We start from the raw sequence: 25,871 nt of genomic DNA, 5'->3' as shown, positions 1-25,871 counted from the left end.
CTGGCTGCAGACGGGACCAGAAGTAGGGTTACGGGGAGAAGGTCCATACTGCTGGCCTTTCCCATCCAGGCCAAGCCAGCAGGTGCTAAGGATCTCACGGGAGAGCCTGTTCTTGTTAGATCTCCTCCCTGGTGGGAGGTTCTGTGGGGACGGGACTGGAACCTGGGTCTGGAAGGCCGAGGTCTCCACAGCGCTACCCAGCAGCCATGCTAAGACTGCGGGCATTGCCGCATGGACCCTGTGGAGATAAATACGACAGGAAGTACCGCCTTCGCAGGGTAGATGGACAGCTTCCCTCATTGCCCCTGATTGGTCCCGGTGCCCTATTTAACCCCAGGAGGCATCTGATGGATTCCCTTGCCAGCTGTAGTGATGGACCTGCCTCGTGGCTCCCTCCTGGACTCCGGCCAGTTCAGGGGCTTTGGGGGATGTGCACCCCTGGCCTAGGCTAGCTAGCTTCCATCCCTGCTGCTATGGCCCTGCTGGTACTTTGCAGAGGTGCTGAATTCCTAGGACTACCCCAGCAATCATAGAATCCTAGAAGATCAGGGTGGGAAGGGACCTCAGGAGGTCATCTAGTCCCACCCCCTGCTCAAAGCAGGACCAATCCCCAATTTTATTTTTATTTTTATGCCCAGATCCCTAAATGGCCCCCTCAAGGATTGAACTCACAACCCTGGGTTGAGCAGGCCAATGCTCAAACCACTGAGCTACCCCTCCCCCCCAGTGTCTCCTCCCACCCTGGTCCGTGGTCCCCCTCCTCTAGCCTGATCCCTCCTCACCCCAACCAGAACCGTGCAGGTGGCATAGAACCAGTGTAGCCAGCTGTGTGGCAGGGGCAGGTGCCCCTTGTGCTGGGAATATTCCCTGAGTCGTGGGGGGAGGGGGGGGTTTACACCCAGCCGGTGGCCCCTCTGTGCAGCATTGTATGGGCCCCAAGGGTTCAACTGGAACCCGCTGGCCAGGTGCACTGAGGACTTCAGCCATTCCCAATCAAAGGCAACAGGAGCTGAAGTGAAGCATTTCAGTCACAGCTGGCTAGTTCTCTGGGCAGCCCTTATGGAGCACCCAGGCGTGTCTGTCGGGTGTGCTGAGCCCTGGAGAGGTCCCAGATAAAAGTGTGAGGCCATCCGTCATGGGGAATCAGGTGGTGGGAACATCTCCACAATGTACGTAACCGCTGAATTTTGAGCACACCCCAAGTTGCTCTGCACAAGCCCCACTGTACAGTACGGGGGAATAGATCCACATGGCCGGGACTCAGCTGCTGCCCTGTGTTGGCCTGGGCACATGCTTTGGCTGTTCAGGGGTGCAGGAGCTGCTCCCTGGCACTCCTTAGTGTGTGCTTCTGTGAGGACTAACTCCTGGAGCGGCCCTTGTGCGGCCTGGGCATGCTGGAAAAACGGATGAGTGCTCCTCTTGGAGCGCAGACCTCAGGCACCAGCAACCGCCACCTCTGAAAACTGTCGGGTGCCCAGCTGCCACGTGTGGCCCTATCTGGGTGCCCATGGAGGCTTGGAAATTAGGGTATGAGCTTAATGGTCACAAACACAGCAGGGAGGTCAGGCTCATCCTCACTGCATTAGAGTAGGACCTAGAGACCCCAGTCGGGAGCAGGACACCGATATGCTAGGTGCTGTAGAGAGACAGATTGTATAGACACAATCCCTGCCCTGGAGAGTTTGCCAATAGCCAAGGGTGGGAGTGGCTCTGGGGCAACAGCCACAGAGAGGGGGAGGGACTTGCCCAGTAGGTCAGATCCCTAGTCTCCTGACTCCCAGTCTGGTGTCCTAGCCACTGACCCATGTCACCTCTTTACAGAATCATAGCAATGTCCATCTGGGACCTCAAGAGGCCATCTAGTCCAACCACCTGCACTCAAGGCAGGACTAAATATTATAGACCATCCCTGACAGGTATCTATCCAGCCTGTTCTTAAAAGCCTCCAGTGACGGGGATTCCACAGCCTCCCTTGGAAGTCTGTTCCAGAGCTTAACTACCCTTCTAGTTTGAAAGTTTTTCCTAATATCTAACCTGAATCTCCCTTGCTGCACATTAAGCCCATTGTTTTTTGTCCTACCATCAGTGAACACGGAGAACAATTGATCCCTGTCCTCTAGATAGCAGCCCTTAACATAGTTGAAGACTGTTACCAAGTCCCCTCTCCGTTGTCTTTTCTCAAGACTAAACACACCCAGTTTTTTAACCTTGCCTCATAAGTCAGGTTTTCTAAACCTTTGATCAGTTTTGTTGCTCTCTTCTGGACTCTCTCCTGTTTGTCCACATCTTTCCGAAAGTATGGTGCTCAAAACTGGACACAGTGCCCTTGCTGACACCTCACCATTGCTGAGTGACAATCACCTCATGGCTTACCTATGGCACTCTTGTTAATGCACCCCAGCGTATTAGTCTTTTTCACAACTACATCACATGGTTGACTCATATTCAATCTGAGATTAACTATAATCCCCCAGATCCTTTCCAGCAGTAGGACCACCGAGCCAGTGTTCCTCCATTTTGTAGCGGAGCATCTGGTTTTTCGTTCTTAGGTGAAGTACTTTGCACATATTACCGAATTTCATGTTGTTGAATTTAGAACATGTCTCCAATTGGTCAAGGTGATTTTGAATTCTAATCCTGTCCTCCAAAGTGCTTGCAACCCCTCCCATCTTGGTGTCATCTGCAAATTTTATAAGCATATTCTCCACTCCATTAGCTAAACAATTGCTGAAAATATTGAATAGAACTGGACCCAGGACTGACCCATGCAAGACCCCACTCAATACAGCCTCCCCCAGCTTGATAGAAAACCATTGATAACTACTCTTTGAGTCCGGTCTTTAACCAGCAGTGGCCACATTTTATAGTAATTTCATCTAGACCACATTTCCCTAGTTTGCTTATGAGAATGTCACGTGGGACTGTGTCAAAAGTCTTACTAAAATCAAGATCTATCACATCTTCTGTTTCCCCCTATCCACAGGCCAGTAACCTTTTCACACAAGGAAATTAGGTTGGTTTGGCATGATTTGTCCTTGACTAATCCATGGTGGCTATTCCTTATAACCCTATTAGCCTTTAAGCACTTATAAAATGATTGTTTAATCATTTGTTCCAATATCTTTCCATATATTAAAGTTAGGCTGCCTGGTCTATAATTCCCCTGGTCGTCTTGGTTCCCTTTTTTCAAGATAGGTGCTATGTTTGCCCTTCTCTCGTCCTCTGGGACTTCAACCATTTTCCATGAGTTCTAACAGGTAATCGGTAATGGTTCCAAGACTGCTTCAGATAGTTCCTTAAGTACCCTAGGATCAATTTCATCAGTCTCTGCCAATTTGAATGGATCTAACGTACCTAAATATTTTTTACCCTGTTCTTTCCCTATTTTGGCTTGTGTTCATTCTCTGTTGTTGTTTTGTTTTGAATATCTGGTCACCATTAACCTTTTAATGAAGGCTGAGTCTGAAGCAAAATAGGCATTAAACACGTCATCCCCAGCCCCACTCCAGAGTCTGCACCCTCAGCTGGAGCCCTCACCCCTCTGCCAGCACCCCAATCCCCTCCCCCAGCCCAGAGCCCCCTCCTGCACTCTGAACCCCTCGGTCCCAGCCTGGAGCACCCTCCTGCATCCCAAACCTGTCATCCCCAGCCCCACCCCAGAGCCTGCACCCCCAGCTGGAGCCCTCATCCCCCTCCATGCACCAACCCCCTGCCTCAGCCCTGATCCTACTACCGCCGTCCAACCCCCTTGGTCCCAGCCAGGAGCACCCTCCTGAACCCCAAACCCCTAATCCCCAGAGTCTGCATGCCCAGCTGGAGCCCTCATGCACCTGCACCCCAACCCCCTGCCACAGCCTGGAGCCCTCTCCTGCATGCCAAACCCCTCATCCCTGGCCCCACCCTAGAGCCTGCAACCCCAGCCAGAGCCCTCACCCCCTCCTGCATCCCAACCCCCTACCTCAGCCCGGCATCCCCTGCTGCACCCTGAACTCCTCACGTCTGGTCCCCTGGAGCCCCCACCCCCAGCCCAGAACCTGTACCCCCTCCTGCACCCCAACCTCCGAGACAGCCCAGTGAAAATGAACGAGTGATTGAGGGTGGGGAGAGCGAGCGACTGGAGGGGGGAATGGAATGAGTGGGGGCGGGGCCTCAGAGGAGGGGCAGGGCAGGGGTGGGTCAAGTTTGTTCAGTTTTGTGCAAGTAGAAAGTTGGCAACTCTAGAACTAAGGTAGGTTTGGGACTGCTTGTTGGCACCTGTCCTTAGTTCCTGGGTGAGTAATTGGAGCATTATAATGCCACCTAGCCTGACGTGTGAGTGATGCTGCCCAAGACTGGTGTTTTACAATGGCAAACTGGAGGAGGCAAACACCTGAGATGCTCCCGAAAACGTAACTCGAGGTGGTACCCGATTTCCCCTCTGGAGGTCACTGCATTCTCCTCTAATTAGCTCACTCTCATACTTTGGGTCTGGATTCATTAAGGATGAGCCAGCCTGCTGGCTGCTAGTAAAAACAAGACAGCTTCTCAAAGCTTCCTTGGTCGGAGGAGGCTAATGGCAGAAGAGTCGGGGAGAGCAGGGCGGCTGGCACGGGACTTGGTTTCATTACCCAGTTCATTGGTGACAAGAGACCAGACAAGTGGCTGCGGACAAGAGACCAGACAAGTGCCGAAGAGCCTCCCACAGCGCTTTGCAGCCTTGCTCTTTTAGCGCTGTGGCCCAGGGAGGCCCGTTTCAAAGCCTTTCTCTTCCATTCTCGGCTCACACCCGCTCCTGTCCCTTCCTTGTGTCTCTGTCATCAGAGGGCGTTTGCCCCGAGAGCTCATTGAGTTTAGAACTCCAACTGAGCTGCAGTGAGAGGGAGTGGCGATGGGCTGGGCTATTTATTTTTGCGGCTGGTGGGAGCATTGTGGATGGATTTTTTGGGCTCATTTTGCTCCCCATGTGTGTAACTTCCAGATCTCACCTCCCAGCCAGCTGCCTCTGGATTTACTGCCAGCAGCCAGCTCAACGTGCTGACTTGCCCAGAGGCACAGGACGGTGGTCCTTTAGGGTGCAAAGGGCTAAGCTGATCATGTTTCCTGTGGTGTCATAGTAATTCCCCACCGGGACTTTAAAGCCAGCTCCTGCTCCCACCTGAGTCTCTGGGAGTTTTGCCCTTGGCTCAGGGCCCCTGGGGTGCAAACACCTGCTGCCAGGCACAGAGCTGACTGTCCTTGCAGTCCCATCAAAGCCAGCGAGTAGTGGTCCATTAGAGACAATGGGGCTAGTCCTTTATGGTGCTGTGCCCCGTACAAAGTGTTTTCAAGATCGGGCCCTCAAAAGGAAGCAGAACTAGGCCCACTGCGAGGCAACATCTCCTTCAGTCCCTACACTACATACGGGGTAACACCCCAGCGCCGTTCCACTTTTACTCAGGCCTTTGCCAGGTACATGCCCATTCACTGTAATGGGAGTTTGCCTGAGAAAAGTCCTGGCTTTATTATTGTGTGACAGGAGCCCCCAGGGGTCCCGCCTGAGGTCAAGGCCTCACAGTATTAGGCCCTGTGCGAGCACACAGCAAGGGACGGTCCCTGCCCCAAAGAGCTTACAGTCTAAATAGCCAGGCGGGACGCAGGAAAGTTTATTATCCCCACTGGCTTCCCCCCACAGCGCAGGTCTTACTGTGGTAAACCACAGCAGAGTATGTGCAGTAATCAGTGGGGACCAAACCACAGTCCTGGACCACTGCAGGACCACTGCAGCCCACTGCCAGCTGTCTCTGCTGGTAGCACCAGATGGTAGCAGCTGCCAGGTCCAGTCACTAGAGGAGCCAACTGGAGACACTGTTCTGCTTTCCCCAGAGCTGCCCGCCACTGGTCACACTGTGCGCTAGCCTACGGTCTCTGTGCTGAGGTGACTGTCCCGCCCCGGGGTGGCGGTGGCAGGGTTGGGGGAAGGGGGAGTATCCCCCAATCCAGGGCGTGGTGGGCCAGGCTCTGATCTCAGCTGCGTGGTGTAAATCCAGAGTAGCTCCACTGATAATCTGTGGCCAGTGCCTCTGGATTTACTGGTGGAGCAGAGAGCAGAAGCCAGCCCGGAGTCTCTTGCCTGCCTTCCCCCGGTCCCAGCAGCAAGGCCTGAATAGCTGCCCCACCCAGCAGCCCTGGGGGAGCAGGGCCTGGGGATTGTGTGTCATCACTCTCTGTGGGGAAGGCTCTTCCCAGCTTTGCATCACTCATCCCACAGCAATTTAGCTGCCATCATGTCCTGCGCGTCAGTCAAAGGCACAGGGAAGAGGTCAGGGCTTGAAGCAGAAGAGAGGCGAGTGCCAGGACAATACACAGGCGGCTTTGTTCCTGGCCCCCTCCCTGGCCCTCAGCAGGGAGATCACAGCCTGCTTGGGGCAATCACCCCAAGTAAGTGCCCAGGGTCATCTCCCTAGCCTTTGGCCCAGGATCGTTGCCACGCGTGGCCCCTGCATGTCACCAGCTGAGTAAACATGTCACATCTGCTCCCCACAAATTAACTCCTTCAGCCAGCGAATTAACTTGTCCGCAGCTCCCTCCCGCTGGGGAAGCTAATGAGGCTGCTATGAACCCTGGGCCACGACAAGAGCTGTCAGCACGGCCCTATCCGCAGCATCAGAGAGATGATGCCGAGGAGTCTGTGGCTGAGCCGGCCTCTTGAGGTGGCTTCCTGGGCCAGAGCCACCTGGGAGCAGAGAGATAGAGACGAGATTAGGAGCCTTGGGCCTGGGAACTGGCTGGCTGTGCGGCTGAGCGAGCTGTCCTCAGCCGGGCTCTGCCTCACGGTGATGGCATCAGCGGTGCCCTCAGGCTCCCCGGACCCAGCCTGGTACTGCCCTCAGGCACAAGCAGGGAGCTCTGCACCCTGAGGGGTTTGGCCACCCTGATCGTCCTCTGGCAGCAGCTCCAGAAGGGTGGCTACTGATAGCCCTCCCTTCCCCTGGACTGGACGAGTGGGGTAACTCGCCACCTGATCTCCCCCTCCTCCAGCAGGGCAACTGACCCTCTCTCCACCACTGAGGGAGCTGGCTTGCTGCTATGCTGCTCAGGGTGGATTTCGGGGGACAGGACAGCAAGGTTAACCATGTGGGCCGTGATACTCTCCATCTCTCCTTCCCCTCATCCTCCCCTCCCACATCACTGCTCCCAGACCCATCCAGTCCGGGCCACATTTGGGGCTGCTTGTGCACTGGGCCTCCCTGTGTGTCGTGGATCCCTGGGCTGTGGGTTTGGGAACTTGCCTTAGAACCCCCCCTTCCCTTTTCACGGGGTGCATGGTTGGGCTCAAGCTGCCCCAGCCCCAGATCTTGTAATGAGGCGCCCCGGTTCCACTGAAGGCTGGAGGGGGCAAAGCCCAGCTGGAGGTTGTGGGCACTGGCTGGCACATGCAGGGAGGAGCCACCTTGTGGTTTCTGCATGCTGCTCAGGGCCACCTCTGGGGTGCTGCGCCAGGCAGCCACTCTGCACACAGCTCGGCACAGACTGCTGCAGAAGAGCACTGTGCGGTCTCCTGGAAACTCTCCTTCTGCTGTTTCTCCGCGTCTTGTTCTCCTCAACTAAAATCCCTGCTCCAGGGGAGCCTGGATCGGAGGTGAGCTGAGGAAGCAGACCGCTCTGCATCTCTGCAGCCCAGCGGAGGATACTCTGGTTTGCTCCAGCCCAGGGCCTGCCGGTGGTGCTGTGGGAAGTGTAAACACCTAGCTCCAGGCTTTCAGAAGTCCCCGCCAAGGAAGCTGCTTTATTTTCCTTAAATCCTTAATGTCTCAAAACATTGCTCTGGCTGCCTTTCCATGGGCAAGTGCCAATGGGGAGTTGGGGGAGGAAACCAACAAGCTGTCTCTGGAGCTATGATCATGGGCTCATATTATGGATGGGCTGCACCATTAGTTAAAGTGAAATGTTGCAGGCGTTGTTGCCTCCTAACATGGCAGTTGTTCAGTCTAACGACCGTGTGTGACACCAGCACAATTCCTTATTAGGCAACGCTTTGCCAAGGGGAGTTAAGCGCATGGATTTGCTGCTCCTGGCTGGCAGGCCTGTATTTACTGCAAAGGGACACTGTGGTGTATTGAAAACTCTATTGAAATTATGCTCTATCGCTTTAAATGCTGTCGGGGGGCTTCTTGTTCCTGCTTGCAGGCTAGGGGACTCTGAACCTAGCAGTGTCCGCTTGCAAACACTCACCTAGAATAAGGTGACTTGTGCCTCGCTGTTTTAGGGAGCAGCCTGCTTTGTCTCTCTCTGTTTTGGGTTCTTGGTTGTTAGTCTTCTGAATTCTAAGAATTAAATTTGTGTTACGCTGTAGCCTTCCAGCAAGGGTATTTTGTGTCTTTATCTAACGTCTCAGTTTATATGTGGTGAAACATAAGAGACACCAGTTAGGTTAATAGGTGCAGCAAATGGCCAGGCACACAGTTCTATAGGGCGGATCCCCTACAGGAAGGCAAAGACACTAGAGTAGGTCTCAAAAGGTCTGATTTTGATTCCTTGCTCTGCCACCAACCTCTTGAGTGACCCGAGCAAGTCATTTAATCTCGCTGCCTTGGTTCTCCAGTGGACATGATACCATGGACTGATACTGCTCCTTTTCTATTTAGACTGTGTTTGGGTAGCCCTGATCTGGGCTGGGCCCTATAGTTGCTACTGTAATGCAACTAATAATAATCATCAGATACCAAGGTGGTAGGCATCTTCGAAATCCCATCCAAACCTCAGTAGGGGTGCAGGTTAGAACAGGGCGCAGGGAAGCAGGACTCCTGGGTTCTATTGCTGACTTGCACTGTGAGCTTAGATCAGTCCTTTAACATCACTGTGTTTCGGTTTCCTCACCTGTGGATAATGCTATTGATCTCAGATGCAGGGTTGTGAGTTTGGGTTAATTCCTCTATCTATGAGATCATCCTCAGAGGACAGAGACGAGGCAGTGGTCAGATGAAAAATTAAGTGACAGGACTTCCCAAGCTCCACCCCTCGTGATGGCAAAATGAGCTGCCACTCACAATAGGCCATGTAGATCTTCATAAATCATGCCTCTTCTTTGAGCAGTAACAATGCTGACATTGAAATGATCATTATGCCTGAGGATTAACCACCTTTGAAATGAAGGAGCCAGTTCACACTTCTCTCAGAGCTGTTATTTCAGGCTGTCTGCAGACTCAGGCAGACATCACCGCACAAGTTTACTTTCGAGTCACATTTTGCAGCCATAAGGGCTAGAGGTTTATTTTTTTACATGAAAACAGAGATACGGGAGGGCACAAGATGGTAGCCACCAGGGAGGGGTGCTAGTTCACAGAGCCCCTGCTCCCAGACCCTGCCAGGAGGTGCACAGCAATAGTGGAAAACAACTGTCTAGTAGCTTCATCCTTTAGTGGAGGGAATCAGTATTGCTCAACTGGGTATCATAAGCTCCTTACGGCTAACAACTAATGGTGATTCTCATTCAGCACAATGACTACTGTGATATTACTAGATGGCCACAGGTAGATTTTTTTACAAAAATAATGATTTGGGATAGATGCTGAATAGCACCCATCTGAGAATTCAGTAATTTAGGAAGGTCCAAGACTAACAGCTCAAGTGTCTGACAGGCTAGTAGCATAATTTATCACCCAATTTACCACACCCACTGGCCAGCACGTGCTGCAGCAACCCACAGCAGTCTGCCCCTCCAGCCCTTCCCGGTTCCCTGTGTCCCAGAGATGAGGAGCACAGTGCTGACAGGCAAGGCAGATTGCAAAGTGCACTGAAAACAGAAGCGTTAAGCCATCTGCCAGGCAGGCTGCTTTTTTGGGAATGAAAAGTCCAGCTACTCACCTGCCGTGGGCCCTGCACAGCGCAGCTGCACCAGAGAATCAGGGCCAGAGTCCGTCTGGGTGCTCTGAAAATGAGTAATGATCTCACACTTGCAAACTTGCCACGTGAAGGTCGGGTCCCCTGCGCAAAATCCTCCCGCTGGTCCCTGCCGTGGTGACTGGCAGGGGAAAAAAACCTACTTGCCCATAAAAGAATGACTTGCCCTCGGCAAGAAGAATTTTTGAAGCTCTTTGGGGCAGAGTCTGGCTGTCTGTTCCGTCTTTGTACTACACCCAGCTCAATGGGGTCCTGCTCCATGGCTGGGCCCCCTAGATGCTACAATAACACAAATAATAATAATAGGGGCTTGCTTTCTCTACCACAGCTCAATCAAACCTGCAGTCCTCTCGTACTAAGAGTGCAGCCACGGGGGGGGGTCTCCTTCCACACCCAGCATGGGGGTGACCTTGGCTCTCAGCTCTCAGTACTGGGGCCATTCTCTGCTTCCCTGAGCCCAGCCCAGCAGCACAGATAGGTTCATATTAAAGTTACCCTTGAGCTGTAAAGCCCAGACTAGGAACACCGCAGGATTCCCATGAGCCTTCATTTCTGAGACCCCCTTCCTGGTTCACGTGAGAACTGCTCCGGCCGCTTGCTTTCGAGCTAAAGCAATTCTGGAGGGTAACAGCAGAAGCTTGACAAGGCCCCAGTGAAAGCCCCTGACAGCTGCAGGAGCCGGCTCCCTGCTTTCCCACTGAAGGGCTTGTTTATTAGAATTATATGGGCATTATCTCAGCAGTAAAATTGCACATCTGGAACAGTTCTTCGGTTGCTCTAATTGCCTCATTATTTCCCCCGGCAAAGCGGAGCCCCACTCCGGCAGTGGCATGAAGGAATCCAATTGCTTTCCATTATTCCTCTGAACGCTGCCTGTTGCAACCCAAGGAAGAGAGGAAAAAACAGGTTGATTTCATGGAGGCACTAAACACTGGGACGGGCCAGTGGCCCGCGTGTCCTGCATTCAAGGGCTCACAGCCACGGCCCGAAAGCGGCCCATAGTCCCAGGCTATTGAGATGACCAGTGGGTGCTGTGTCTCTACTTCTGTTTTAAGGGACAGCATCACAGCCTTCTGGCCCCACATGGAATCAGGAGGGTTGTAAATCTGCTTCTTCGTGCAAGAGCTAGGGCTGAGTGATGACAAGGCATATGCAGACCGTGCCGAGCATTGAGTGGCAGGGTGGCTCTGAGGATTGGGTCCTGCGCTAGGACTGGGGCTGTAGTCCGGGTTCTGTAACTGACTGCTGTGTGACCTGAGCCAAGTCACTTCACCTCCCCACCAATCGACTTAGTACGTGAGCAATCTGGGGCAGGGATTGGCTGTACAGCACCTTGCACAATGGCTAGAGACCAAAGAGGCTCCTACAATAACATATCACTGTTGTCATATACATAACAAACAGAACTGTGTATTTGTACTCTCGAAAAGCAGCACACACACAGGGATCTGTTTATGGGTAGGACCTACATTACTTGTGCTTTGTTCCGTTAATACAGTAGTTGAGTTTTATATAATGCAGGCATGTTATCCATCTTCTGGTGTAAATCACACTGACACCAGAATAAAATCCTTGGGGAGGCGCTTCCTACTGGTGTAGAATCCGCGTGCTCGAAATTTACTAAGCATATTTATAAACATAGGGCCCCATTGGAAGAACCAGTACAGTATATGAAGAATGGCTGGAGTCTCAGAACAATGATTTCATGGCCCTTTTGGCCCATGTAGGAAAATGACAGTCCCTCTGAATAACATGGCACAACCTTTGACTGTTGACACTTTGGGAGGGGACCAAGGTCAGCCGCTCACGTTACAGTTCCAATCCAAGATATCATACATCAGAGTCAGGCATTATTCCAGATCTAAGCGTGGTTACTGGCCAGTGCTACTTGGGTTGGTTGTCCGCTCCTAACACTTCAGCAGGAGTTTGCATCCCCCCTTCCATACCATCAGGATGTACCAGTTACAGTGTAATGGACTGGTAGCCACGATGGTCAGGGACACAACCCCACGCTCTGGGTGTCCCTAAATCTCTGACTGCCAGAAGCTGGGACTGGACGATGGGATGGATCACTTGATAGTTGCCCTGTTCTGTTCATTCTCTCTGAAGCACTTGGCATTGGCCATTGTCGGAAGACAGGATACTGGGCTGAAGAGGCCATTGATCTGGCCCAGTATGGCCATTCTTATGTTCTTATGACTGGATAGTGTCTATGCTGCACCATTGCCCTCTATTACATGGACCAGAACTCCGCAACAGTGCGTCCTAGGCCCCGTATTGCTCGGATTCTCCTTCAGCTCATATATTTGGGGCTTACGGTTTTGGAGCAGCAGCTGCTTTTGTCCCCAGTGTTGCTGTGGGTCCTGTGTCGGGCAGCACAGTGACAACAGGGAAGCGCTACCTGGCACCAGTATGACAAACTGGTTTCCCATTGGGATCCTGCCAGCTTCCCAGTCCGTGAGCAGCTCCATAAGCACATGCCGTGGGCAGGCTGGTTTCTGGCTATCCACAGTGTTTGTCTGATGATGCTTCTTGCTTGTCTTGTGAACTAGCCTTGCCTTTAAGACAAACTCTTCCCTTATACTGTTATTTACTATGAACATAGTTGTCCTAAAAGAACGTTCTGTTATAGGTATGCTGCCCCCTGGGAGGTCAATGATCGATCCACACCCACTAATTTCTGTGACCCAGATTGCCCCATCCCATGGCAAAAATCTGGCTTGGAAGGAACTTTGCAAGGGGATCCACACCAAGTTTTCTTCTCCCTGAGCCCCCTTACCATGGGCTCTGCTGAAAGATAGCAGCTTGGCCATGGGTCTTTAAGTCCAGTCTGTGGCTAGTAGGGGGTATTTGAATCTCACCTCTTTGACTGGATGATCAGGTTTAATTCCTTACCACCCTCTTCACAAAGGAGCTCATGAACTTCTTGAGCTGGATTCTCAGCAGCAGAGTTAGAGTGGGAGATCCCCCAACTGTGGGACTTCCCAGCGGGGGCCCTGCAGGTGGTTTTAGCTCCCTTTGCACCACCCTGTTGGGAAGAGCAACTGTTAGCCCTAGTGCTACTGTGCGGCTTTCACTCTCATTACACGTTGCTCATACCAGGCTGTGCAGAGACTTCGCAGAGTCCAGGGCTCTGCTCTGCTCTGGCTCTTCCCCAACAAGGGAAGTGGTAGCCCCATCTGTTCCTCCTAACATCTCCTGGCCAGCAATCCTAGGGTGCTGAACTTCCAATGCCTCCCAAACGGAGTGGGAAAGGTCGTGTATCTGAGACTCTGCTCAGGCTGGGGGACAGGCCAGAATCAGCTGGATGAGGCCAAAAAGCTGAAGGGTTTAGCCCTCCCCAGCCTGGTACTTATTCCTTCCACCTTAGAGAGCTGCTTCTTGGGTGGAGGGGGAGGATGGTTTAGTGGTTAGAGGCGGGAACATAGAAGACCAGGGTTCAATTCCATACACTGCCCCAGGCTTCCTGTGTGATCTTAGGCAAGTCCCTGAGTCTCTCTGTACCTCAGTTCCCCAGCTGTCCAATGGAGAAGACAGCCCGGCCACATAGGGGCATGTGAGGAGGTGCCTAGGCATTGTGGTGAGGGGGAATAGAAGGACAGAGATAACTGGATTTAAAGTCAGCTTTAAACATGCGTTCGTCCTAGAACACCCCGCCCCAAACGGTCCTGCCACTTATCAGATAGTGGTCTTCAGCCTCACAAATTTTACTGAGCTTGTCAGGTCCCCATCTGTTTGTTCTGTGGTTGGACTGTGCCTAATCCTCTCTGTGAGTGGCACCTGTAGGTACTGTGTCACAACACGACTAAGTATTATTCATGAGTTACGCTAGCAAGTGTCGCACAGCGGTAGGTGCTGGTCCGTGTGGCTCTGTTGTCTCAGCTGGTGCTGGAGAGAAGAGTTGGATCAAATGCCTTTCGTAGGGTCAGGGCTTGCCACATCTCTTTAAAACCCCATCTAGCTGATTTCTCTTCAGCTCATTCTCCTAATGTTGCTCCCCCACCAGGTGAAGGAGTAAAAAAAATCTCAAATTCTCTGGGACTTTTCCTCTGGCTCTGTTGCCACCAGCTACATCTGATTTCCAGTGGGGTTTAGCTTCATAGGAACCCTAATTTTTCCTATTTTGTCTGAGTTTTAATCGTACCCTGGTATCTTTTCCATTCGTGGGGCAGCCAGGTGTGAGTGGGCCTTCTTTTATATAGCAGTTGAGTTTCATAACTACCATTAGAAGGAGCTCTTGCACCAGAAGAATAGCTCAAGGTTCATACAACTTCTTGACTTCTCATGAGCACTGCTCCAAAGCGGGATATCAAACGACAGCCTCAGAGCAAGCTCCCATTGGCTAACCAGACCCTGCAGGCAGGACACTCCTGGGTTACTTCTGAGAGCTGCTGTCCTTGACAAATTAACCTTTTCATAGCTGTCCTACCCTTGTCCACCCCATACCGCTCCACCTGCCACTACCTGAATGTGGATCACAATGTGTGACTGTGAGAGATGGCCATTTCCTGGACACACCTTACTGAATAAAGTTCACTATACCTTTGGCGTCCATTGCATTAAACAGCAATTATTTCCGTGTTATGGTGCGATTGTATGCAGCCTCTCTGGAACGGTCGAGTATGATAATGTAATTCCTCCAGCTATCAGTCCTTTGAAGCTTCACCTTGGGGAGGGGACCATTGTCTGGCCGATTATCTGTTCATGGTCTCTGCAAAGGTTCAGACTGGAGTCTCTAGAAACCAACAGAGAAAGGAGTGTTGAAAACATAGCCTGAGTTTAAGCTGACTCGGGGTCTTCGTTCTGATCCAGCAAACAGACAGGACCTCTGGTCCGTAAAGGCCCCCTATCCTTAGGGAAGCATGGGAAGGCCTGACCCTGGACTGAACCACTGGGGGAGAGGGGATCTCTGGTAAGCTTATTTTCATGCATGTTGGTTCTTTCATTGTTTGTAATGTTTTCTCTGTAGTGCTTTTACCTTAAGAATGAAATATGCTTGCTTAGCACTTATCGACTGGGGAATTACACTGTGGGCTGTCTCTGAGAGGGGAAGCAAAGCAGGCCTGCTTAGGCAGGCTGTTTTTTGCTGGGAATAACCCAATGAAAGCAGGGAACGGTTCAGCCTGGGAATGCCCTTGTTGGGAGGAGGTGAGGGGGTCTCCATCCAAGAGGGAATGATCCAGGGGTCCAAAAGCCTGACAGCAGGTGCCCTTGCTAAATCACTGAGGGACATACCGATGCAGTTGCCCTGACCTGTGACAGTGACAGACACCCAAAGTGAGACACACACACACACATATTAATGAAAGGCACTTTAAATGCAGTGGGACTGATTCCTTTAGTATAAGTGAGTCTTCTTAGAACCTCAGTGTCCTGATGCTTCATTTCTGATGTGAATAAGTTTCTTCTATAAAAGTGGAGAGACTCCAGAGTTGTGTGGAGCAGAGGTAACTTTCCGGCTAACGTGAGTGGCATCCCACAGTGTGAAGGATATTTGAGGGGGATGGTTCTTTGGAATGGAAAGGGAGCCACCAGTCATCACTGTTTGCCTGTGCACCAACATTAAGGGGTGACTTGATCACAGTCTTTAAGTACCTACATGGGGAACAAATATTTAATGATGGGCTCTTCAGTCTAGCAGAGGAAGGTCTAACACGATCCAATGGCTGGGAGTTGAAGATAGACAAATTCAGATTGGAAAATAAGGCATCAGTTTTTTACTGTAAGTTATTAACTGTTGGAACAATTCACTAGGGGTCGCAGTGGATTCTCTATCCCTGACAATTTTGAAATCCAGATTGGACGTTTCTAAAAGCTCTGCTCGAGGAATTATTCTGGGGCAGGTCTCTGGCTTGTGTTACACAGGAGGTCTGACTAGATGATCACAGTGGCCCCGTCTTCCCTTGGAATCCATAAATCTATGAATCAACACGTAGGTGGTGGAAGGCATGGCCTGGTTCTGGCTGGTGCCAGGCCCAGTGCCATCAGCACTGCCATATTGTATTTCAGGCATTGTCAAAGAATCTGAATTGTCTTCTTGGTTCATCCAGCCAAAAGTGAGAGAAAATAGATCCAGAGCTGGGAACGCATTTGCTTCATCACGCCAGGCTAACATTTAAGTGAAGACTCTGACAGCTCTGAAGATACTGACCAGCCCACTCCTGCTGTAGTTTTTCCTGCAGTTTCATCGGAGGCAATCCGAGGTATACTACACAACAGCTCACTTAGCCCATGTTACTTTAACAAGAAAAAGGGGAGGAAGGGGAACAAGGAGTAATGGTCTCAAGTTGCAGTGGGGGGGGGGGGGGGTTAGGTTGGATATTAGGAAAAACTTTTTCACGAGGAGGGTGGTGAAGCCCTGGAATGGGTTACCTAGGGAGGTGGTGGAATCTCCATCCTTAGAGGTTTTTAAGGTCAGGCTTGACAAAGCCCTGGCTGGGATGATTTAGTTGGGGATTGGTCCTGCTTTGGGCAGGGGATTCGACTATATGACCTCCTGAGGTCTCTTCCAACCCTGATATTCTATGATTCTATGATTCTAAGGGTGTCTGGCATCCCATCAACTGCGATTCCACTTTGAAAAGACCCTCCTGTTTCAAGGACATGTTACTGCATACGAAGACTCTTCCAGGCACCTTGTCAGTCACGGCCATGCAGCTCCTAAAGCCACTCGGTGGTGGCAAAAGAATATGTGCAAAGGCATGATGGTAACATGCATATGACAAGGATTTGCTCAGAGAGTCTCTTCTAGTTCACTTTGCCACTGCTGGTAGTCAGGAAAGAGCACATGCTCTCTTTAAAGGCTGGCAGGGGAGAAATCTTTTTTTCTTGTTCATGCCACTTTGATTAATTTATGAAGTACCTTGCATACAAGAAACAGAAATAGCTGGGAAGGGGTAAAAATATGTTACAATCTCTCTCTCTCTCCATGCTATCTATCTAGCTACCTCCATGCGTACTCTCTCCCCCCCCCCCCCCCCCCGGCATTTATACTTTGCTTCTTCACCCTGGCATCCTTGCTATCTGTGAATTACAACCCAAATGCTGCAGGGTAGCTAGGAAGGGTAAAGATGACCTACTTGAAGGACATTACAATATAAATTAAGACACAGGAAGAGTCAAGAGGAGAAGAGGAAAGGAAAAAACTAGGGCAGAAAAGTGACCCTGAAGAGTGAACCGTGACTTTGTCCTAGCTGGGAGCATTGGCTGCCCCACCGGAGGGAGAACGGCTGCTGTTACTGAACAGAGCTGGCTGTGAACTTCTCCAAGGCAGGGGGAGGATCAATCTGAGCTTCCAGCTTGTCTGTTCTTGAACACTTGTCTGTTCCAGGTTGTGCCATCAAGGCACAGGCCCTCGTTGGAGCCACTATGGCTCTGCCTCCACCCTGTCCCTGTTGGGTGCAGGGACCTAGCACACCACGGGGTGCTCATGGGGTGTGATCTGTGAGCTGGACCCTGCCCAGTCCCAGAGAGGAGGAAGGTTCCGTCTGCCCTTCCCCTCCCTTATGACCCTGCACAGAGGCCAGGCGCTGACCGCAGGGGGCAGAGAGACCCAGGTGGGTTTCAGGGCTGGCCCGGCCCCTCACACTGGCCGAGGGAGCCCTGGTGACTCTCCCCATCTCCCCACATCCCCTTAAAGCAGTTGCGACTCTGCCTGCCCCAGTTTCACAGTGCGTGTCTCATTAGTAAACAAATGGCTCTTAATTGTGGCGCGCATTGTGTGTGCCTCCCCAAACGAGGCCCGGTGGCAGGGCCCGGGGCTGGCTCGGCAGAGGGAAATGTGTTTATCTTGAAATCATCACAAGCCTGAAGCCTGCCCACATGAATAATCCTCTTGTTTGTGTCTGGAGTGCTGTGGGCTGATGGGGGGGCTCTCCCCTCTCCCTTTAGTTTTGGCCAGGCGGGGGGCGCAGGCCGACAGCCACAGCAGCAGAATATGCCGGGTGTGTTTGTGTGAGAGAGAGCAGTGAATCTACATGAAAAAAGAAATTCTTCACCACAACCTCGGCCTTTCAGAGGGACGACCCCTGAAGGTGGCTCCTTTTGTGGGGTGTTTATGGAGTTGGTACAGCGCAGCCAGCCGGGTTTGCCAGCTATTGTACAGCCCACTTCATCCTTTAGGGATTAGACACAGGGCTGACAATCCCCAGGGGACTCCAAAGTTGCAATATACTCCCCCCACACCCTCTCTTGAAACATAATATGCCCAGTGTAGCTGCCTAAGCGAGAACAATATAAGCGCTTGCTCCCAGGAAAATGGGTCCCCAGGACATTGTCGGGTCAGTTTTGGCTCTGCATTTAAGGCTGGTATTTTACTGAACCTAGGATCAATTCATGGTTTTGTTTTTATTGTTAGTTCCAGAGTCAAACCAGCTTTGCTTTGGATTTGCTTCCTTCCCTACACCAGCACTGGGCTAGTGCATGAGAACTTGAATGTGAAACTGACAAGAAATAAAATTGAAACTGACCGGTCTATTTCCCTTGTCCACAATGAGTAAAAGGCAAAAGACATCAGCAGGCTGCATTACATCAGTGAAGGAGATCAGGAAGAGGCAGTGTGGCCTGGTGGGCGGGGCGTTGGCCTGGGGTATAGGTTCTAATCCTAATGCTGCCACTGACTTGTTGCAGATCACATCACTTTGCCCAGTTTAAAAATGGGGATTGTGATATTTTCCTTGAAGTGGATGAAAAGCGAGAAGGATGATTATAAAGAGCTGTAAAAACCAGAGGGAAGGAAGCTGGCTTCTGACAAATAATAACTCCCTAAAGCAGCCCCTGGTGCTGGGAATCAGCCACAGCCTGCCCTGTGCTGGAGATCACAGCCAGTCAGGGCTAAGCCCCCCCAGTGGGGGGTGCTGGCCAGGAATGGGGGATGGCCAGGGCAGCTGGCATTGTGCAGATTCAGCATATCGCTGTTGTCGTAAAGGGGCAAGGCACAGGAGCACTGCTGAAAGACAGGTCGGGGTTAGCAGTCACAGGGCAGGGGTCAGCACCCATTCGCGTCAGTGGAAGGAAGGAAGCCCAGAGTGAGGGCAGCAGCTGGAATACCTCCCCCAGCCCCTCTGGGGCACAAGGGGTCAGGCTGGTCAGTCTCGACTGTTTTCCAAGACAGAACTAAAACCAAATGCCCACTCTCAACAGACCACAACCATTGCTGGCCTTAATGGTTGCACTGGAGACCACAATGGGACTGAATCGGCTTCTCTGCCTTTCTTGGCAATCACCCTGGGGGTTAGGGAGCCCTTACCTGAAGGGTTGGCGCTATAATTTATTTGTTTATTTTAACAAAGACATTTTCCCTCCCAACTGCTTGTCAGGCATTTGAGTTAAATGAACGAGACCAAAGCCAAGTACCATTCAACAGTGATCGCTAAACTTGGGTGCCTCCATTTTGGGGTCACCTAGTTGTCTTAAGAGGCCCAGATTTGACGTGAGCCTCATTGCAAACATGGCCACAGCTGCTCAATAGCAGGGAGTATTATTCCGGGTATTGGGGCGGGGTGCAGGGGACGGGACAGCTGTCTGATACTGGGGGAAGGTGGAGAAGATTATTCCAGGTGGTGCTCTGCAATTTGCAAACACTAACCAGTGTTCCTGGAAAATATGGGGTGAGTCTGAAAAAAACATTGCTATTGGAAAGCCACTAACAGCTGGATATGCCTCCTTATTCACGTCTCTCTTCCTACCAGATACATTCCAGGCCTTATTTGCTATGCATAGAAATTCAATCCAATGCCTCAGTCATGAAATGCCTGACGTAGTTAGTTTGCAAAGTGCTACAAGGCCTTAGAACTGCAGTGAGCAGATCTGGGGCCCCTTGGATACATCCGCACAAGGGTCAAGGATGCAGGATTGACTTTAGGAAGTGTGAACATATCCCTGGCTTCACAGTGACACTGAAGTCACACACAAATCCCCACACCTGTTTGCCGGCCAGGCTCTCTCTACCGCGTATGAATAGTGCCCCGAGCGGCGTCTGTGTGTTAAATCCCCTTGTGACCTGTAAGGGGCAGCACCCTTCTCACGACAAGCCTCCTCTCCACCATTCTCCACGGATCGCACGACAGATTCACATTTTGCTTAGCTCCATCGTCCTTGGTTCTGCATGGAGAATGCACCCAACCAGGCAGCTGGGAAGGGAAAAGGACAGCGGCTGATGGTACCAATAAAAGCAGCTGCAGGAAGGCAGCAGGATTCCTTGCTGAAGGCCATGGGAGAGCACTTCGCCCCCAAACATCTGGGCTCTTACAAGTGAAACAGGCCCAGAGGGGTTTGTGGCTTAGGCTTTGGATTGGCACTTAGCAGATGGTGGTTCAGGTCCTGGCTCTGCTACAGACATACTGGGCGACCCCAGGAAAGTCATTTAGACCCTCTGTGTGTCAGTTCCCAGCGTGTAAATGGAAATACTGATACTTCCCTACCTCCAGATACTGCACTGCTGGGGGCCAGAATAAGTTCCTAGCTAGCTAGATTACTGCCGGCTGCTCTACTTCACATTAACACGGTCTGTGCGCATGTCAAGTGGGGAAAGACAAAAGCATGCTACAAAAGGGTGCTGTACAACTCGAGCCAGGCTGGGGAGGGCTATTCCCAGCCCGTCAGCCCAGGGAGGGGAGTGGGGTCTAGTGCCTGGAGCTGGGAGTCAGGATTTCGAGGGGCTTTCCCCAGTGCTGGGAGGGGAGGGGTGTCTAGCGCTGGGCTTTAGCCTTGCTCTGCTGCTGACTTGCTGGGTTACTGTGGGAACGCTCGGGGCATCAGTTTTCTCGTTGGGGTGATGCAGCTGACCAGCACTGTGCAGAGACCGTTGAGCCCCCTCCGATGGCAGGGGCTGTTGAAACATGTCACACCTGTTATCTCGCTAGAGGAAGGGATGCATTTCAGCAAGGAGTTGGCAGATGATCTGTGGGGGAACCCAATTCCGCAAGCCTGGAGAGATGCCTGATCGCTCTTGGAGCGTACAGCGCAATCTACTGTGAGCAGCATCACAAGTGGGAGGAGCTTATGCTGTGGGCGGAGCTTGGTTATTACCACACCCTCCTCCTGGTGGCAGTGCAACCCCGGCTGGATAGAACTATGGAGATGCAACGTGGAGTAGATTCACCACCGTGTCTCACATATTGGTATGAATTTGGGAGGGGGGGCCGTGGGGAGAAGAGGAACAAAAAGGGGTGATAGTGAGAAGCCTGGCATATAATGTACCCAGGCACCTGGGAACACAAGAACTGTCATGCAGGGTGAGCCCATGGTTCGTCTAGCCCAGTGTCCCAGCTCTAACAGTGACCAAAACCAGGTACCTCGGAGGAAGGTGTAAGAATCCCTACACTGATGGGATAACCTGCCCCCAGGGAGTTTCCTCCTGATCCATCCGGCAGAGGGGCCCTGAAGTAGGCCAGGTTATGTCAGCCTCAAAACTCCCGATTATTGTTTTAGTCTTTACTGTTCTAAGTTCCCATCACCTGTAAACGTCTCATCCCTATTATGGTTCCATGACCTCTTGTGGCAGCGAGTGCCACAGGCCAATTGTGTGCGGAAAAGAAATGATGAATCTGGCAGATTATGTGAGGGGTGAGTGTGATGGTTCTCAGGGTACCCAGGCCTGTGAGGCACCTTGTTATCCCTTTGCCTCCAGCAGGAGAGAGTCTTACTTGTGGGGACTGGGGGTCAGCTCCCTAAAACTGCCAGCTACTTTTAGCTACTCTCCTCTGGGCTGTGCCCTCCCTGTCTTTGCCTTACAGTTAGCAAAAGGTGCACCCCAGTCCCCAACTCTCTTGAAGCACTCCCCTGTGATATCCAGCCCCTGACACTGGCTACTGACAGAAATCGCAGAGCCTCTGCCCCCAAAGGTGCAGGGTACCCTGGTTTACTAGTTGTATCTTAAACCACTGCTCCTGTATAACACATGGCCCTGGTACTGAAACAAACAAAGGGTGAGTTAAAAAAAGGACGGAGATCCCACTAGAAAGAAGAGAGACTGATGGAAAGAAATGGTTACAATCCAAAACAAAATCATCACCAGCTATGACTGGGAAATAAATTGGGCTCAGACTTTTCCGTCACACACGTCATTTCAGCAGCCATGGCAATTTCATAGAATCATAGAATCATAGACTGTCAGGGTTGGAAGGGACCTCAGGAGGTCATCTAGTCCAACCCCCTCCCCCTGCTCAAAGCAGGACCAATCCCCAATTAAATCATCCCAGCCAGGGCTTTCTCAAGCCTGACCTTAAAAACTTCTAAGGAAGGAGATTCCACCACCTCCCTAGATAACGCATTCCAGTGTTTCACCACCCTCCTAGTGAAAAAGTTTTTCCTAATATCCAACCTAAACCTCCTCCACTGCAACTTGAGACCATTACTCCTCGTTCTGTCATCTGCTACCACTGAGAACAGTCTAGAGCCATCCTCTTTGGAACCCCCTTTCAGGTAGTTGAAAGCAGCTATCAAATCCCCTCTCATTCTTCTCTTCCATAGACTAAACATCCCCAGTTCCCTCAGCCGCTCCTCATAAGTCATATGTTCCAGTCCCCTAATCATTTTTGTTGCCCTCCGCTGGACTCTTTCCAATTTTTCCACATCCTTCTTGTAGTGTGGGGCCCAAAACTGGACACAGTACTCCAGATGAGGCCTCACCAGTGTCGAATAGAGGGGAACGATCACATCCCTCAATCTGCTAGCAATGCCCCTACCTATACATCCCAAAATGCCATTGGCCTTCTTGGCAAGAAGGGCACACTGTTGACTCATATCCAGCTTCTCATCCACTGTAACCCCTAGCTCCTTTTCTGCAGAACTGCTGCCTAGCCATTCGGTCCCTAGTCTGTAGCGGTGCATGGGATTCTTCCATCCTAAGTGCAGGATTCTGCACTTGTTGAACCTCATCAGATTTCTTTTGGCCCAATCCTCTAATTTGTCTAGGGCCCTCTGTATCCTATCCCTATCCTCCAGCGTATCTACCACTCCTCCCAGTTTAGTGTCATCTGCAAACTTGCTGAGGGTGCAATCCACACCATCCTCCAGATCATTTACGAAGATATTGAACAAAACCGGCCCCAGGACCGACCCTTGGGGCACTCCACTTGATACCGGCTGCCAACTAGACATGGAGCCATTGATCACTACCCATTGAGCCTGACGATCTAGCCAGCTTTCTATCCACCTTATAGTCCATTCATCCAGCCCATACTTCTTTAACTTGCTGGCAAGAATACTGTGGGAGACAGTGTCAAAAGCTTTGCTAAAGTCAAGGAACAACACATCCACTGCTTTCCCCTCATCCACAGAGCCAGTTATCTCGTCATAGAAGACAATTAGATTAGTCAGGCATGACTTGCCCTTGGTGAATCCATGCTGACTGTTCCTGATCACTTTCCTCTCCTCTAAGTGCTTCAGAATTGATTCCTTGAGGACCTGCTCCATGATTTTTCCAGGGACCGAGGTGAGGCTGACTGGCCTGTAGTTCCCAGGATCCTCCTTCTTCCCTTTTTTAAAGATGGGCACTACATTAGCCTTTTTCGAGTCATCCAGGACTTCCCCCGATCGCCATGAGTTTTCAAAGATTTCAGCCACAGGCCTGAAGAACTCATTGCCACAAGATACAGAGACCAAAAGGACTGGGCGTTTCTATGGACAGTGAGAACAGCCAGCGTGACATTAGTGAAGATTTTTTTAAAAAAAACCCTCACATTTTGAACACGAGAGGCAAGCCCACCTGCTAGAGAACATAATCCAATCCCTGAGGTGTCAGGTGGCAACTTTCTCCGGGGGTGGGTTATCCCATACTGGTCCATTAAGGGGAGATTTTTTCCTCTGAAGCAGCTGGTGCTGATCTCTGTTGTGAAAGGGTTCTGGGCCACATAGACCCTGGCTCTGATCTGCTCTGGGAATTCCCGTGATCCCAGGAACACACAGAGGCTCAGAGCTCTTCTCTAGACACTGCTGTGATGGGCACCAGCCCAAAACCCTAAGACAGCATGCTCCAAAGGCCTGTTCTTGAGAGGTCCTCAGGCCCAGAGCCTCAAAGGTGTTTAGCTAACTCCCATTAAAAAGCAATAGTTAGGCACCTACATCCCTTTGATGATCTGGATGTGAGTCCCCAGTAGCGTCAACAGGAGCTGAAGGCAACAACAGGCTGTTCTGGTTTGTGACGAGGTTTCATAGACCCAGTGTGTGTGTTCCTGGAGTTTAAGGCCAGGAGGGCGCATTAAGATCATCCGGACTGACCGCCTGGATAGCACGGCCCACCAAACTCACCTAGTGATTCCTGCATCAAGTCTAGACTCCTGCTTGAGCCAGAGCATACTTTCTAGAAGGAGAGAGAAAGCTTTCACAAGATGGAGAGTCCCTCCACCTGGGTACGTTGCCCTAGTGATTAATTAGCCTCCCTACTATAAATGGGATACATTGAGCTAACAATGTAGCCGACCCCATCTGATCCCATCTCTCCTCCAGTGTTAATGCAGCATTGCAGACTGTGTCCAGACTGCAGCAGGGTACGTGCGTCTCTGCAGAGCTAGTTTGTATGCAGGTGGGTCAGGTAAAGGGCCGGGAGAACAAGTATCTGATACTGGGCTCTGCAGTCCAGCGGCGGGCGGGACGACACAACCCAATGGCTGGAAGTTGAAGGCCAAGGCAACATTCAAGTCTCAAAATGAGGGGTGGAGTGGGGTCCCTCATGGGTGGGGGGAATTTCACCCGTCATGAATAACTGATTTATTGGTGGCTTTACTGAGAAACCAATGCCCCCTGGGGGCGATTCTCACGCAGCCTCAGCGTGTGAGACCAGCGCTGAGCTGGATGACTTCCGTGCAATGGGCAGCGACTCCCCTAGTGACGAGGGAGAGCTAAGAGGCACAGGACAGGGAGTGTGTATATTGTAGATAGCATTTTTTATTTTTTTTTTTTTCAGCGGCTTTTCAAAATCTCGCTGTGCCCACGCAAACCCCTGGGAGGCTTTTGGAGCCAGTTATTCCTGATGCCACCGGCTCAGCACTCCAGGGAAGCATGTGGGAGCCTCTGGCACAGGAGGAGTTAATCCATAGCGTCACGGGCTCATAGGTGCCCTTTAATAAGACTAACAGGCGTGATGCGCGGGTGCTCACAATGAGCTGGCTGGGGCCCCCCGTGTTCAGCTGGTGGAGTGAGAAATGAGCGAAGCCTCCAGCAGCAGGGGTGGGACGTGAGAGAGGGTTCTCAGGCCCCCACCCGCCCCTGGATTCTGGGAAAGCAACAACCTCCTTCCCCCCCCACCCCCCAACCTAGGCTGAGAAGATATGGGAATTTCAAACCAAGCTGATGTGTGCGGCAGCTCCAGAGCACAGGGCTCCTGCCAGCTTCGTGGCTGGGTGAAGGCGGGGATCAGCTGCATGGGGGGAGGCTGCAGGAAGTGAGGACTCTGACTGTCCCAAGGCAGGGTGCTCTCTGGCTTACGCGCAGCTCTGGAAGTGGCAGACAGTCTTTGGGCTGGTGGAGCAGGGAGAGCAGAGAGCAACTGGGAGAAAATTATCTGCGGGGGGTGGGCGACACCACTGAGGAAAGCGGCCGAAAACCAGCTGGCAAATCTAGAGCTTGCTAATGCAGATGAAGATGGCAGCGTGGTGGGGCGGTGGGAGCAGGAGATGTAGCGTCCATTCCTGACTCGCTGTGGGGCTGCAGGCAAGTCAATTAGGGTGTGTCTATGCTGCAGCTGGGAGCAAGCTGGGCTTGTCATAGCAGGGCCTGAGCTAGGACAGTAAAATAGCTGTATAGACCAGTGGGTTTCAAACTGTGGGTCGCGACCCAGTACTGGGTCGCAGAATAGAAGGCACCGGCCAGCTTCCCCCTTCAAGTCCTCTGCAACAATGGCTGAAGCATGAAGAGGCATATGGATCTTTAGCGCATCTGGCATGTAAATATCTTGCGACACCAGCTACAACAGTGCCATGCGAGTACCTGTTCTCACTTTCAGGTGACATTGTAATTAAGAAGTGGGCAGCATTATCTCCCTTAAATGTAACCAAACTCATTTGTCTGAGCGA

This window comes from Eretmochelys imbricata, chromosome 22, assembly GCF_965152235.1.
Source record: "Eretmochelys imbricata isolate rEreImb1 chromosome 22, rEreImb1.hap1, whole genome shotgun sequence".
Classification (NCBI taxonomy): Eukaryota; Metazoa; Chordata; order Testudines; family Cheloniidae; genus Eretmochelys; species Eretmochelys imbricata.
The sequence above is the reverse complement of the archived record's forward strand: the minus strand, read 5'-3'. Positions refer to the sequence as shown.